This window comes from Humulus lupulus, chromosome 2 (assembly GCF_963169125.1).
Source record: "Humulus lupulus chromosome 2, drHumLupu1.1, whole genome shotgun sequence".
Lineage (NCBI taxonomy): Eukaryota > Viridiplantae > Streptophyta > Magnoliopsida > Rosales > Cannabaceae > Humulus > Humulus lupulus.
The window spans coordinates 257,207,293-257,221,953 of NC_084794.1; positions in this window are offsets into that span (position 1 = coordinate 257,207,293).

Genomic DNA, 14,661 nt, shown 5'->3' on the forward strand with positions numbered 1-14,661 from the left:
TATTCATTTCAAATATCTTCTTAGAAAATGGTGACCAAATTCGAGCTTAGGAAATTAAATATGTAGGATTTTCATTTAAAGGATACCAACGATTATTATAGAAAAGTAACAAATTTGAATAAACATAGATACAAAATAGATATTTACTCTATAATAAATAACAAAATATTCCATTAGCATTGTGTTACACCCAAATTTCGAGAATGAAAATTTTGATCTCAAAAGTCAGGCTCGTAAGGTGTAAGCTTGAAATAAGTAGATTTGTCATATAATAAGCATTAATGAGAATATCAGGGACAGTCTCGTTGAGTATTAAAATGACGACGTCAGAATTGGTGAGCTCGGAGGTGTTCCGAGGTTACAGGTCGAGCTCAAAGCTACAATGACAAAGGCTCAACACTTGTATAAATCTCCTGGTTCATATTTTACCATCAGACAAAACGGTTCGAGCTCGGGCATTGTGAGCTCGAAGATGATGGTCTCGACAAAGTTACTTGTTAAGATTGAGGCAAACCGAGCTAGCAAGCTCATGATGATTGTTGATCTCGAAGGCATTCATTCCAGGTCAATAGGCACATGTGAACGTAGTTACTGTTTGAATATCCATATATACAAGGGGTTGGTTGTAATCTGTTAATAAATCCCGAATATTAGGGGATTTATGCGCTTATTGTGTAATTATATGCATTTAATTATATTTAATTTGCGATTTGGATAATAACTCCCCTGAAATGTGAGGGGAGATATTTTGTAAACCACTCTATAAATAGTGTGGAACAATTCATTTGTGGGGACTGAGAAATTTGTATGGGAATACTCTGTAAAATTGCTTTCAGAAAAGCTTTTAGAGAATTCCAAAAATTTAATAACATCAACTTGTGGACTAGCAGAATTTAACTGCTGAACCTCGTAAAAATTGTGTCTCTTATTGTTTGTCTCCTTTGGTATTTTGTTTAATTTTTCTTCATTTCTAAGTTGACGAAAAACAGAGTCAACAATTTGGTGCTTTTTTTAAGAGCCATTAAACAAGACATGAGCCTGTTTAATAAGAAAACCTCCTCAATCATCAATGCCCGCTGCAAACAATCCCAGTATTGGTGGACGACCATTGCCCCAGATACTCGAGGAGCAGACTCCTCATGCCAAGGAATATCCCCGACGACCTGGAAAGCTGCCTATGGTGGACCCGGACCCTGAGGAGAGGAGTGATTCATCCAATTCTCAAGGACCACCGGCTCCCAAGCCTGATGAGGATTTATACTACAACCCTGAAAGATATGTTCCTATCGTGGAACTTGAAAATCGTCAATTGCACAAGCAATTGGCAGAGGCGACAAAACACAATGAAGAATTAGCTAGACAGGCAGCTAAAGCCCAGGCACCTCCCTGGTGGCCTATAGGACGCCCCCGTGGGAGCACGACCACCAGGAGGGTAGAACAAGCATCACAGCCTAATCAGCCAAGGCTCCGGAGGAGTACCCAGGCTGGGGCCACTGTCAACCCGACTGCAGAATTGCCTATAGGAACGGGTAATAACCGAGCCCCTCCAGTGGCTCGGAATCTGAATCCTGATACTACAAGAAACAACTCGGAGCCTGTCCGGGCAAATTCTGGGCCATCTAGGCCCGACAATGGGAGATGGCCACCGTAGCCCATAAGGCATCCGCCATCACCAATAAGACACCCCTCGCCAGTCTAAGAGGTCTCACGACCTGCACCATGAAGGCCATCTCGTAGCGGGAATCGAGATGTAAACCGACAGGCCAGACCTGGGTAGGGGAATGAAAGGGAGGCCACCGAGATCGCAGAGCTCATCAGCCTTCGAGAAGCCAAATGTCAAGATCACAAACTGCTGGAATAAGAAGGCCAGCGGGGGACCCACCTCGTAATCACCGAGCCACGCCTCCAGAGAAGGCTACAAGTGATGTAAGCGAAAGCTTAGACTACAATCGGTTCGTAGGCATTTATAACACTGAGCCAAGGCCTACAAGGAATCGAGGGAATCACCCTGATCTGCGAAATCATCTAAACCATAACCGAGGGCAAGATAATCCCCTGAAACCTAATATGCGTGACCATCTAAACGGTCGTAAGCATCCAGCGTATAACCCTATACCAAGACAGGGAGCTGGAGTTTTTATTAACGATAACCAGTCCCCTTAGGTCCAGGATCGACCCCCAGTGGATTTAGTCCAGGAAAGGATTGACCAGTTAGAAAGAGCATTTAGGCTCCTGCAAGACGAGCATAACAGGGACAAGGTTGAAGAGTCTGATGAGCAGCTCAAGCCTTTTGGCCCACATATCTCCAGCACTCTGTTTCCTCATGGATTCAGAATACCCCATGTCCCACCATTTGATGGAAACTCAGACCCATATAGTCATCTGAGTACCTTTAACACCATTATGTGAGCCAACAATGTTAACTACGAGCTCAGATGTATGGTGTTCCCAGCCACACTTACAGGACCAGCAAAAAACTGGTTTGAGAAGTTTAGAAGACATTCGATCTCGTCCTGGGATCAATTAGCTAGAGGCTTTAAGAAGCAATTTAGTGCAATGATTGGCATCAAGCCCGAGGCCTCTACCTTAACCAATGTCCGACAACAGAAAGATGAGTCATTAAAGAGTTACCTCACGAGGTTTAACTTAGAAGTGGCTCGAGCTCGTAATGTCGACAATAACGGCCACCTGATGGCCGTTAGGGCAGGTATTTTGCTAGGAAGTCCCCTTTGGGAAGATTTACAAAGGAAACCTATCAGGTCACTAACTGAGTTCAATCGGAGAGCCCATATATTTTTCAATGTAGAAGAGGCGAGGTTAGCACTGAACCTGACTTCTTCGCCCATAACTACAACGACAAACGTGAACTCTGCCTGGACCTCGGCGACCTCGTCAACTTCAAAACCCTTTGGGGATAACCCTGAGGCTGATGGAGGTAAAAAGAAGAAATGTGATAAATACTTCTCCGTATACAAGGTGTATACCGAGCTCAATGAGTCTAGGGAGAATATTTACCTGGCTAATGAAAATCAAGTCCCGTTCAGACGACCTGACCTCATGAGGAATCAGAAGGTGATAAGGGACTCAAATAAATACTGTAGACTCCATAGAGACATTGGACACACAACCGACGAGTGTCGGAAATTAAAGGATGAGATCGAAGGTTTGATCTCGAGGGGATATTTCGGTCAATATGTCGGAAACTGAAATCCCAATCAAGCATCAACAAGTCAGAGGGCAGCAACCACGCAACCTACCCAACATAATAACTCTCGAGCTTAGGAGGATGAGAGACCCCCTCCGATTGATGGAGATGATGTAGTAACCATCTTGGGGGGGACCTCATATCGCAGGTTTGGGCAGGAACGCCTAGAAAAGATACGTAAACGAGCTCAAGACCGGAGACAGTTCTCCTTTCGAGCCGCGAGCCACGAGCCCCAAAACAACAGAGGGTTGAGCCTCAACCCATAACATTTACCGAAGAGGACGCGTCACATGTCCAATTTCCTCATAACGACCCCTAGTCATTACACTCCAGCTCGCAAACAAGAGGGTACGGCGAGTCCTGATTGATAACGGGAGCTCGGTGAATATCCTTTACAAAGCCACTCTAGGAAAGATGGGACTCGCGCTTTGCGATTTGTCAGCATGTGCAACAACGTTGTACGGTTTTTCAAGAGAATGGATTGCCTGTATGGGATCCATCGAACTCCCCGTAGCCTTGGGAGACTATCCAGTCTCAGTAACCAAGATGATGGAGTTTGTAGTGGTGGACCTCCCATCGGCCTACAACGTACTGCTCGGGAGACCCGCCCTGATTGGGCTGGGGGCAGTATCATCTGTTAGGCATTAGCCATCAAGTTCCCGACCTATAGTGGCATCGGGACGCTGAAGGGAGACTAGCTCGCAGGAAGGGAGTGTTATAGCATTTCCTTAAGAGGAAAAAGTTAGACAAGTGCGTAAGCCCTTGTAGTTATCCAATAAATAAATAAAGTCGTTTTTGAAATTGATGAGGAGATCGATCCCAGAGTAGATGAGAGGGTCGATCTCGAACCTTTGGAAGAGATCGAGGAGGTAAAGCTTGATGCACTAGATGTTACAAAGGTGGTGAAGGTGGGAAAGAACCTTTCTGAAAAGGCAAGATGCAATTAATTTGCTTTTTGAAAGAAAACCAGGATGTGTTTGCATGGTCTCACTCAGACATGGTAGGAATCAGTCTGAATGTCATGAGCCATGCGCTCAATATTAATAAAAGCTTCCCCCCGAAGTAACAAAAATGAAGACTCCTTGATGATGATAGAAAGAAGGCTCTCAAAGAGGTCGACAAGTTAAAGGAAAATTGATTCATACGAGATGCCTTTTATCCTGATTGGATTGCTAATCAAGTGTTGGTCTCAAAACCCAACGGAAAATGGCAAACCTGTATCGACTACTCAGATGTTAACAAGGCATGCCCTAAAGACTGTTTCCCCTTGCCTCGGATAGATTAGCTCGTAGATGCCACTGCAGGTCATGGCATCATGTCATTCATGGACGCTTATTCTAGATATAACCAGATTGCCATGCATGCACCAGATCAGGAACACACGAGCTTCGTGACTGACAAAGGGTTATACTGTTACAATGTCATGCCTTTTAGGCTCAAAAATGTTGGAGCCACGTACCAAAGGCTGGTGAACAGGATGTTTGCCGAGCAGATAGGAAATAACAGTGAAGTTTATGTTGATGATATGTTAGTTAAATCGAAACATAATGATAACCATGTCGATGATCTCGCGGAGTGCTTTACCGTACTTCGAAAGTACAACATGAAACTTAACCAACAAAAGTTATCGTTCGGAGTGTCTTCGGGAAAGTTCCTTGGATTTATAGTAAATGCACGAGGGATAGAAGTTAATTCGGACAAGATTAAGGAATTGATAGAAATGCCCTCACCTCAGAGGCACAAGGATGTCCAAAGCTTAACTGGACAAATGGCGGCATTGAGTAGGTTTATATTGAAATCTACAGACTGTTGTCTTCCTTTTTTCAACCTTTTGAGAGGGGAAAAAAAATTCGAATGGTCAGAGGAGTGCGAGCTTGCATTTTTGAACCTTAAGAAGCACCTTGCCGAACCACCAATCTTGTCGAAACCTATCACGGGAGAGGTCTTGTATCTATACCTCGCGACAACCGAACATGCCATTAGTGCGATGCTTGTACGAGAAGAGAAAAAAGTACAAAAGCCTGTATACTATGTCAGCAAAAGGTTATTGGGGGCAGAATCGAGATACATGTTAATGGAAAATTGGCTCTTAGCCTGGTACATTCATCTCGAAAGCTCCAACCTTATTTCCAAGAACACCCCATTCATGTGCTAACTAACCATCTACTATGACAAGTTTTGTCCAAACAAGAGGCATCCGGAAGATTGTTAAAGTGGGTCGTTGAACTCGGACAATTCAAGATCATGTACCACCCAAGAACGACCATCAAGGGACAAGCCTTGGAAGGTTTCATTTTCGAGTGTACTGAAATTTCAAATGACGAAGTTGTGACCCCAGCCCACGAGCTGTGGAGACTTTATGTCGATGGATCCTCCAACGAAAACAGATCGGGAGCAGGCATTATACTGATTACCCCAGCAGGAAATTGATTCCACTCCACTTTAAGGTTCAACTTCAAAGCATCAAATAACGAGGCTGAGTACGAAGCGTTACTAGTAGGACTTCGAATAGCTAAAGAACTCAAAGCAAAGGCTATACACTGCTATAGCGACTCGCAGCTAGTGGTTAACCAAGTTTTAGGGGAATATCAGGCTCGTGGCATAAAAATGGCCGCATACCTAGAGAAAGAAAAAGTAGCACTCGGACAGTTCGAATTCTATGCTATAGAGCAAGTCCCCCGAGAACAAAATTCAAATGCAGACGCGTTGGATAGGCTCGCTACAACAAGTGAGGCCAATACACTGAACGTGGTCCTGGTAGAGTTTCTATCGACCCCGAGTATCAGCGAGCCTGACGAAGAGGACGTTGGCATGATCAAATCACAACCTACCTCGATGACCCCAATAATCGATTACCTCGAAACTAGAAGTCTCCCAGCAGACTGGAACCAGGCTCAGAGGTTGATGTATCAGATCCCGAGGTACACTATTGTGGAAGGAAGGTTGTATCGAAGAGGGTATTCTATGCCATTACTTTGATGTGTAACTCCACTCGAGGGAAAGAAGATTTTGGAAGAAATTCATGAAGGATTTTGTGGAGATCATACTGGGGGGCATAGTCTATCCAAAAAAGTGATAAGACAGGGGTATTTCTAGACCACAGTCAAGGCAGACGCGTTCGAGTATGTCAAACGATGTGATAAATGCCAGCGATTTGCTTCAATTCCACGAGTTCCACCTACCGAGCTTACCATGTTTACTTCCCCATGGTCATTTGTAGTGTGGGGAATCGACCTTATAGGCTCATTTCCAACTAGCAAAGGTGGAGTAAGGTACGATGTGGTCGCGGTCGATTATTTCACGAAATGGACCCAAGCTGAACCCCTGGCCACTATTACTTCGAGAAAATTTTTTAGAGTTTGTGGTAAAAAATATCATCTGCCGATATGGGATGCCCATAAAGATAGTGTCGGACAATGGAAACCATTTCGACAGTGACCTGTTTACCCATTTCTGCGAAAAAATGGGATAATAAAAACTTCTCCTCCGTCGCCCATCCCCAGTCAAACGGCAAGGTCGAAGAAGTCAACAAAACCCTAAAAAGCTCCATAAAGAAAATGTTAGAAGTGGCTAAGGGAAGGTGGCCCGAGGAGTTACCTCAAGTTTTGTGGGCTTATCGAACCACAGCTCGGACTTCAACGGGGCAAACTCCCTTCTCCCTAGTGTATGGATGCGAGGCCATGTTTCCTATTGAAGTTTAAATTCCTACAATACGGAGCCACGCGTACAATCAAGCCTTGAACCAATCCCAGATCGAAGAAAGTCTAGACCTCATTGAAGAAAGACGAGATGAAGCTCGATTTAAAAATGATGCATACCAGCAACGAGCTACAAGGTACTTTAATAAGAGGGTTCGAGATAGGGGTGTTCATAAAACCGCCCACACCGCACAAACCGCCTACGCTGCACCACACCACACTACAATTTGCGGTTTAGAACCCTTCGCGATGCGGTTGCAGTTTGTATTTTTGCCAAACCGCGCGATGCGGTTTGCGGTTTTAAATTTTATAAATGCAGTTCAAACCACACCGCACCGCATCATTATATATATTAACTTTTTATATTGTTTTTTTTTCAATTTTACTACATTTAAAGTTAATGCATAAATATTTATATAGTATAATATAATATACACATTATCTAGAAAAAAAATATAATGTTTCATAGGATGCTAACACATATTTTACTTCAATCTAAATATATTCCTCCTTAATTAAAATAATATTTACTTTTATATTACATTTTTTCTTTGTTATATTTTTATTGTTTTGCTTAAAGTTTATTAGCTTGTTGTACATTTAATTATTTTGTTAAACACTCTATGGTTATGAGATTTATTATGAATCTTTCTTAATTATAATATTTAATGTTTAATTATTTGGCAATAGGTATAAACCGGCCACACCGCATTTTTGCAGTGCGGTTTATGCAGTTTGAGGTCTATGCGGTGCGGGTTGCGGTTTGGAAAATTGTTCAAACTGCATATGTGGTGCGGTCCAAAAAATTAGAGAAAAACCGCACCACTCGCACCACGAACACCCCTAGTTCGAGATAGAAAATTTGGATTGGGAGACCTAGTACTACAACGCGTATTTTTAGCTACACAAGACCCGTCTGCCGGGGTACTCGGACCTAGCTGAGAAGGACCGTACCAGATCGAATCTGTCATCCGACCTGGATTGTATAAATTGGCAAGATTGAACAGAGAGTTAGTTCCGCGAGCTTAGAATGGCGAACATCTACAACCTTATTATCAATAATGTGGAAATGATGTTTTCATTGTAACCAAGCTTGTTTAATAAAATGTTAAGTTTTGTTCAAAAATTTGTTTTCTTGATTAAATGTTGTATTTTTTGCAAACTCTCTTAATTCAATAACCTATGGTCACACTCATAGGATATTAAGGGGGCATCAGTGGTATACAATCATACCATAAATTTGCAAAAATAAATAACATAGAATAAAAATGTCTGGATCATTAACCCGACATGAAAATTTTGCTAAAACTGCCTGGACTTAACCTGATGTTAAAACTAAAAGTGTATGGAGTAATAACCAAACACGTGAGCTAAAGCTGTCTGGACTTAACCAGATTGAAAAATTTTATAAGTGGATGGATTACAAAGCAAACATGAGCTAAATTAGTTTGGAACAAACCAGCTAAAACTAATCGAAAAGCAAGAAAGTTGGAATAGAAAATAAACCAACTACAAATTAAGTCAATCCTGAGGCTGGAAAATTTTGCAAAAATTAGTTTCGACCTCACAACCTCGAGGAGCTACTCGAGGATGGGAAAAAGTGACTAGAAAAGTAAGATATAACTAAACTACTCAACTTACATGCCAATTAAGTACTTTCGAGTATGTGGTGAAAGTAAGGTTCGACCTTGACATTGATGAAGTCGAACATGGATATTTTGAACAAACTGTTCATGAATGCATTGGAATTCGAGCATAAATCCAATATATATGTATTTGTATGGTTAAACAATTACAAAAGCAAGTTTTTAATATAACATGCTCAAAGTATTTCAACTTAGAAATGTAAAGCATAATATTAAAACAAAAAGCTGAAAGAAAAATGAAATGAATGAAAGATTTAAAACCCAGAAAGATTGTTTGCATCAAAGATTAAAGTTGCTACATAAAAAATAGCCCTGAATCGAGCTTAGAATTGTCTTCGCCCTAAGGGCATGTATAAATTAAGGTAATTATTACAAAAGATATTAATGGGACGCAACCCATGACCTCACCCTCAAGGAGCATGTAACGCCCTACTACCTTAGAGCCGTTACTAAGTGAGTTTAAGACGTGCAATCACTCGCTAATCGAGGTTTTTAAAGCAAAGGTGTAATTAAGCCTTAATCAGAGTAAAAACTTTAGAAATAACTCTATCCCATTGAAAATCATAAAAATTTAACACTTGGGATCCCAAAATACTGTTTAGAAATATTTACAATATATAAATACAACCAAGTCAGCTAAACGACAAAATCTAGGTTTTATTACAATCATCTCCCAAAATCCACGGGCTGTGGCAGCCAGGCAGACCAAACATGTACACACCGCTTCATGCTTGCTACACTCATGGTTGGTTGGCCTTCTCCTTGCCCTTACCTGCACCACAGAGCATCCATGAGCTGAAGCCCAGCAAGAAAACCCACAAACAGATAATATATGCAAAACATACACCAGACATATAATCAAGCTATCAATAGGCTCAGCACATACGGCTAAGCCGTCCCAGGCGCTTTACCAGGCCCTGAGTTCGCGGTCTACACCATGGGATATCCCAGGTATCCTTTAGGGTCCCACCCTGGCAGCTCGCACTCCACGTGCCCAACACTGGAGCCCCTTGCCGTTCTCGGCCTTGCACTCAACGTGCCCAACGCCGTTCCCGGCCCTTTTCCGTTCCCGGCTCCTGCCGATCACTTACACAATAGCATTCATAGCATAATAAACAAATATTGAACACTAACAAATTCAATCAAAGGGCTACGCCTTGCAATTCAGACATATTGGGGCTCAGCCCTGCATACAAGCTCTATGGGAAGAAGGGTTCTCTTACCTGAGTCCTGAGCTTCCCTAGCACCGCTATCCCGAGCACAGTCCCTTAACTTGAGCCTTGTTGAAACCCTAGTCACAACAAATTTACAATATCCATCCATCAAGTTCTAATCCATTAAATAACTTTGAGCCATAACTCTAACCTCCGGGACCTTGAATTCTATCAATCCAGGTGATAAAATCCATCCCGAGCCTTAATCACTGAGTTCCCAAGCCTAAACACTCTTAAAAACTTAAACTGGCACTAAGAGCCGCGACCCTACCCACAAGCGCCGAGGCTAGCCTCGAAACAGAGGCTAGCACTTCCCTGCAACACACACGGGCCGCGGTGTGCATCACCAAGCGCCGCGGCGCGCACACGGGCCGCGGCATGCCCCTCCTAGGGCCGCGGCCCTCACCTCCAAACCCAAAATTCTTCATCTTTTCCTGCATTTTCTTCAGACCAATTCATCTTATAATCAAGCTAACAGTTCCAGATAATCAACACAAAGTTTCTAGCCCAGTTTCAACATCAAAACCCACCAAAACCTGCTCTAAACCCAACTAAAACACCTAAGAACAGATCAAATTCCACTCACATGCATATCCTAAGAACATAGCTAAAATTCAAGCATAATTCCCATAGTTAGAGCTTACCCTTGCTGAGTTTTGATTCTAAGTTGATTTCCCCCAGTTCCCAACCTCAATTCCTCAAGCTCCAAGCCCTGATTTTCTGGTTAGAGTCACCCGAAGCTCAGCTTCAATTCTTAGTTCTTGACTAATGGCCTCCGAAAGCTTATTTCCCTTGAGTCTTTCTTAGAGAGTAAAGAGAGAGTATGGTAGAGTTTAAAGTCGGTTTCTCCAAGTTTCCCAAAAGTTCCCTTACTTTGTTTTATTTAACTTAATCTATGTGGTTACCTCAAGGCTCGGGGTACCAAAACGTCCTCGAGGGCAAAATGGTAAATTTCCCCAGTATTCCCTCCTAGACATTCTAACCTCAAATATATCTCCAAATATTTATTTCCATACCCCGATAACTCCATATGATAGCTAGTGCCCAAATTACCCCTCGACTCGCCCTGAGTCGGATTCTCAACCCCGCTCCCCAGGACTGTCTCGGGCCGTGTTACACAGATAAATCACACACATATCGCATTTATCATAGTTATACCCCTACTATCCAAACTGGGCCCACATGCAGATTGAACTCAACTAAACATGCATATTTATCAAATGTTCACATAAATTCACATATTAGCATATTAATTCATTTATTGCCCTCCAGGCACGCTAATTAAGGCCCTAAACCCTATTAGCAAATTCGGGTCGTTACAGAGCAGGTTCCTCCCCTCCAGCGGCTCCGGAGGCTCCAGCCATCTCCTGGACCTCAGCCCTGGCGTCTTCTTTGTCAAGGCGAGCTTGCCATCTCTCAATAAACTTAGCCTCGAAGGTGTCCAAGAAACTGGTGTCAAGCTCAAGGTTGTTGACCCAGATATGGTACATTGCCATGTCGACGACGTGATCTTTTTTCTTCTTGAACTCCTCAAGAAGGTGGGCCTTCTCACCTTCGATTATATCGAAGGTTGCCTTTTTGTCCTCCTCCAGTTTGGCGTTGAGCTCTTGGAGTTCTTTGATTTTGGAGTCCTTCTCCTTGATCTCGGAGTTCTTGGCCTCGACTTCTTTCAAAGTCACGACCATTGTAGACTTGAGATCAAACACACTTTGGGCAGACACCAGGGCAGCCTCTAGCTTCTTTTCAAGCGCGGACATCTTCAGCATCGCAACCTTGACCTCGTATGCGAGATTTAATTGGAGGTTCTTCGCCTCTTGAGCGTAGGCCCGACTTGCTAAAACCTCGTTGTTCAACTTGAAGTTGTGTTGAACAAACATGGCGAAAGCCTGTACCCATAAACAAAAATGGGTTATTATACATACAAGATAAGTATGTATAGGCAACGTTACAAAAATAAAATGACTTACTGGGGTGAAGAGCTCGCTGCCCTTGTCAATGATGGTGTTAAGGCTTTGGCCGACTCGGGATAATACGTTCGAGCCCAAGTTGATCCCATGTGCCCCGTGGCTGGATCAATAACATACTCGGGAACGTGGGTCGAGATAGACGGAAGATGTTCCCGGGTAGGGGCTGGCTTTCTAGGGGTCGGTGCAGGTTGTTTGGGGGATGAGACCGGAGGCAGGAGGTCCGCAGGCACTGCCAAATCCAATTCAGTAGAGACCCTGACCTCGGGTATATGGTCGACAGCATGGCTCAGATTTCGGACAGTCGAGGCTGGAGGAGTCACCACGGTTTTCTTCAGGGATTTGGAGGGACGCCCTCCTCTTTGAGACACCCTTGGGCGCTTGCTTCCCTTGGCTCCTGCGGGGTGGTTAAGCACGTTGTGCAGGTCAGAGTCCATGTCGTCTGCAAAACATGCAGGTTACAGTTTAGTATGCGAGCCTAAAGCCACTAAAAGAAGCAAAAATAGGAAGAAAAGAAACCTAACTTGTACTCTCTATCGAGCTTGAGCTCGACGACCAAGTAATTCCTCTATCCTCCGAGGATGTTGGGGGAGTCCCTTCTCTATAAGTATGGATTAGGCTCGAGAGGTCCCTATATATATTGGTCTCGTATTGCATGGCGACCCCATCCCAGACCTCATTTAGACTATACATGGATTGAAACGGGCCTAGCCAACTATTGAACCTATGCACCCTTTGATCAACCCAGAACCAAACATAAAAATTATCCCTAGGGTCGGGGAAAAGGATTAAGGTATCGGATTTGTGCTTAAGTAAGGAAGGTGACCACATATTGGAGCTAAGCACAACTTTACGTCCATTACCAGAGCTCGGTGAAGCCTCGTCTTGAGCTTCGTTTCCCGAAGCGGGACGGTCATTGCGACGAGCTGCAGGGGGTGAGCCCGCGAGCTCGAAGACCTCCTCCTGGGAGGAAGCTTGTCGGTAGGAAGGGGCACGTGTTCCCACTGGAAATATTTGCGGTAGGCAGAGTCATCAGTCGACTGGCCTTCCTCGAAAAGGCCACAAGCTCGAAGTCGCTCTTCTTGGAGAAGATACGAAAACGACCGCCGTCCATAAGGAAGTTGGAAAAAAGTTGCCTTATGTTCCACCATTGAGTTAGTGGGAGTGGGACGGTGGGAGTTGGCTGTAGAAACAGTTTAACGTTAGAATTCTGAGCTTTATGATTTGGTGAAAAAGAAATAAGGTTAGGATTGAGAATACTTACGACTGCGTTGGAAGGAGTACAACTTCGAAGGGGCGAGGCCGTCCGTCCAAAAGAATGCAAGCTTGAAGTTTGGGGGATGGTTTGGCATGTCCCTGAAAAGCTTCTTCTCCTTTGGATAGCTCATGAGGTAGTAGAAGTCGTCTCCTCCCTGAGCTCGAGACGGGTTGCCCTTGAGGCAAAAGAGATATAAGATCTCTCGAGGTGAAGGTCCTTCCCACTTCAGCTCGTGATATAATGACTTAAGGGCCGAAAAGACCTTGTAGGAGTTGGTCTGGAGTTGGAAGGTAGCGAGTCCAACAAAGTCCAGAAAATCCTTGAAGTAGGATTTTAGGGGGAGCAGAGCCCCTGCCCTCATGTGCTCGTGACTCCATGCAGCGAGCTTGACTTTACTGTTGGGATGGCCATCTTTCGGGGCGAAGTAGCTCCGCTCGCTTGGAGTTGCAGGCCGATACATCAAAGTGCCTGAAAGCCTCAGGCCATGATAGGCAAGCAACTCGGATATCTAGCCTGTGGATGTGACTGAGCTCCAATCATGCTCAGCCTCGAAGAATTCCTCTCTGGAGGTAGGAATAGAAGCAGCTTGCGAGGTGGAAGAGCGACTTGAAGAATCTTCCATCAGCGAGAATGACAGGGCACCAGGTTTGAATGCAATGGTGACTTTGAGTTTAGGATCGAGCGAGACAGCTCTGATCTTGGGGTCCGGATCAGGGTAAATTGCGACCCGGAGTATTTTCCTCTTTCTTTCCTCAACCTCGTCAATCTGGCATCGAAAGTGATCTCGGATGTCTTCTTGTTCACACCTTTCTTGGTGCTCGCGTATCAAGCGCTGGTTCCAAGTGAAGGGTAATTCTGGACTGGGAGTTGATGGAGAATAAGGGATTGCGAGATCTGACTCCCACCGATTCTTAGAGCTCCACGACATCTAATAAGAAAGAAAAGGGTGAGGGCCAGGCATGAAAGAAATAAAAGAAAATGTAGTTTTGGTGATCCGAGCTCGAAAGCTCGAGATCACGAATATACCTCAATCGAGACTGAAGTCTCAAAAGGGTAGGATGAGCTCGAAGGTGAGCCCCAAACTATTGTAAAGTTCGGGATTCGAGCGTGTACTCACACGAGAGAGTGGGGAAGTGGATATTAGTCTTAAGGATCTCAGATTTTCAGGGATAAAGCTGACGGTTGCCCAAAAAAGTGATATTTTTGGGATTTGTGTAGTTAAAACCCTAAATCAAAATCCATATTTCTTGGCTTACATGAAAACACTACCCTTAATCTGATTTTTTTTTTTTGCATTTCTTACACAAAATCTGGGTTTGAGAATCGTGATGTCAAAAAACTTTGAATCAAAAGTTTGTATAATATCAAATATTTACAAAATCTAGAAACTAGTAAACACATTCATACAACAGAGATTTACGTAAAAATGCATGAAAAACAAAGAGCGAGAAGTCAAGAACTGAAACTTACACACAGAAGCTTGTGGATATAGTAAAATCATCGACTGAAGGAGTGGTTGCAAGAAGGATTTCACGGAGTCAAAAGTGGTGGAATTATTTTGTTTCTTCAGCTTGGAGAACATGCAAAAGAAGAGGAAGAGAGCTCTGGTTTGTTTTCTTCTCTCTGAAAATTGGAATGTAAAAGTGAGGAAGATGAAGATGAAGTGACTATATATA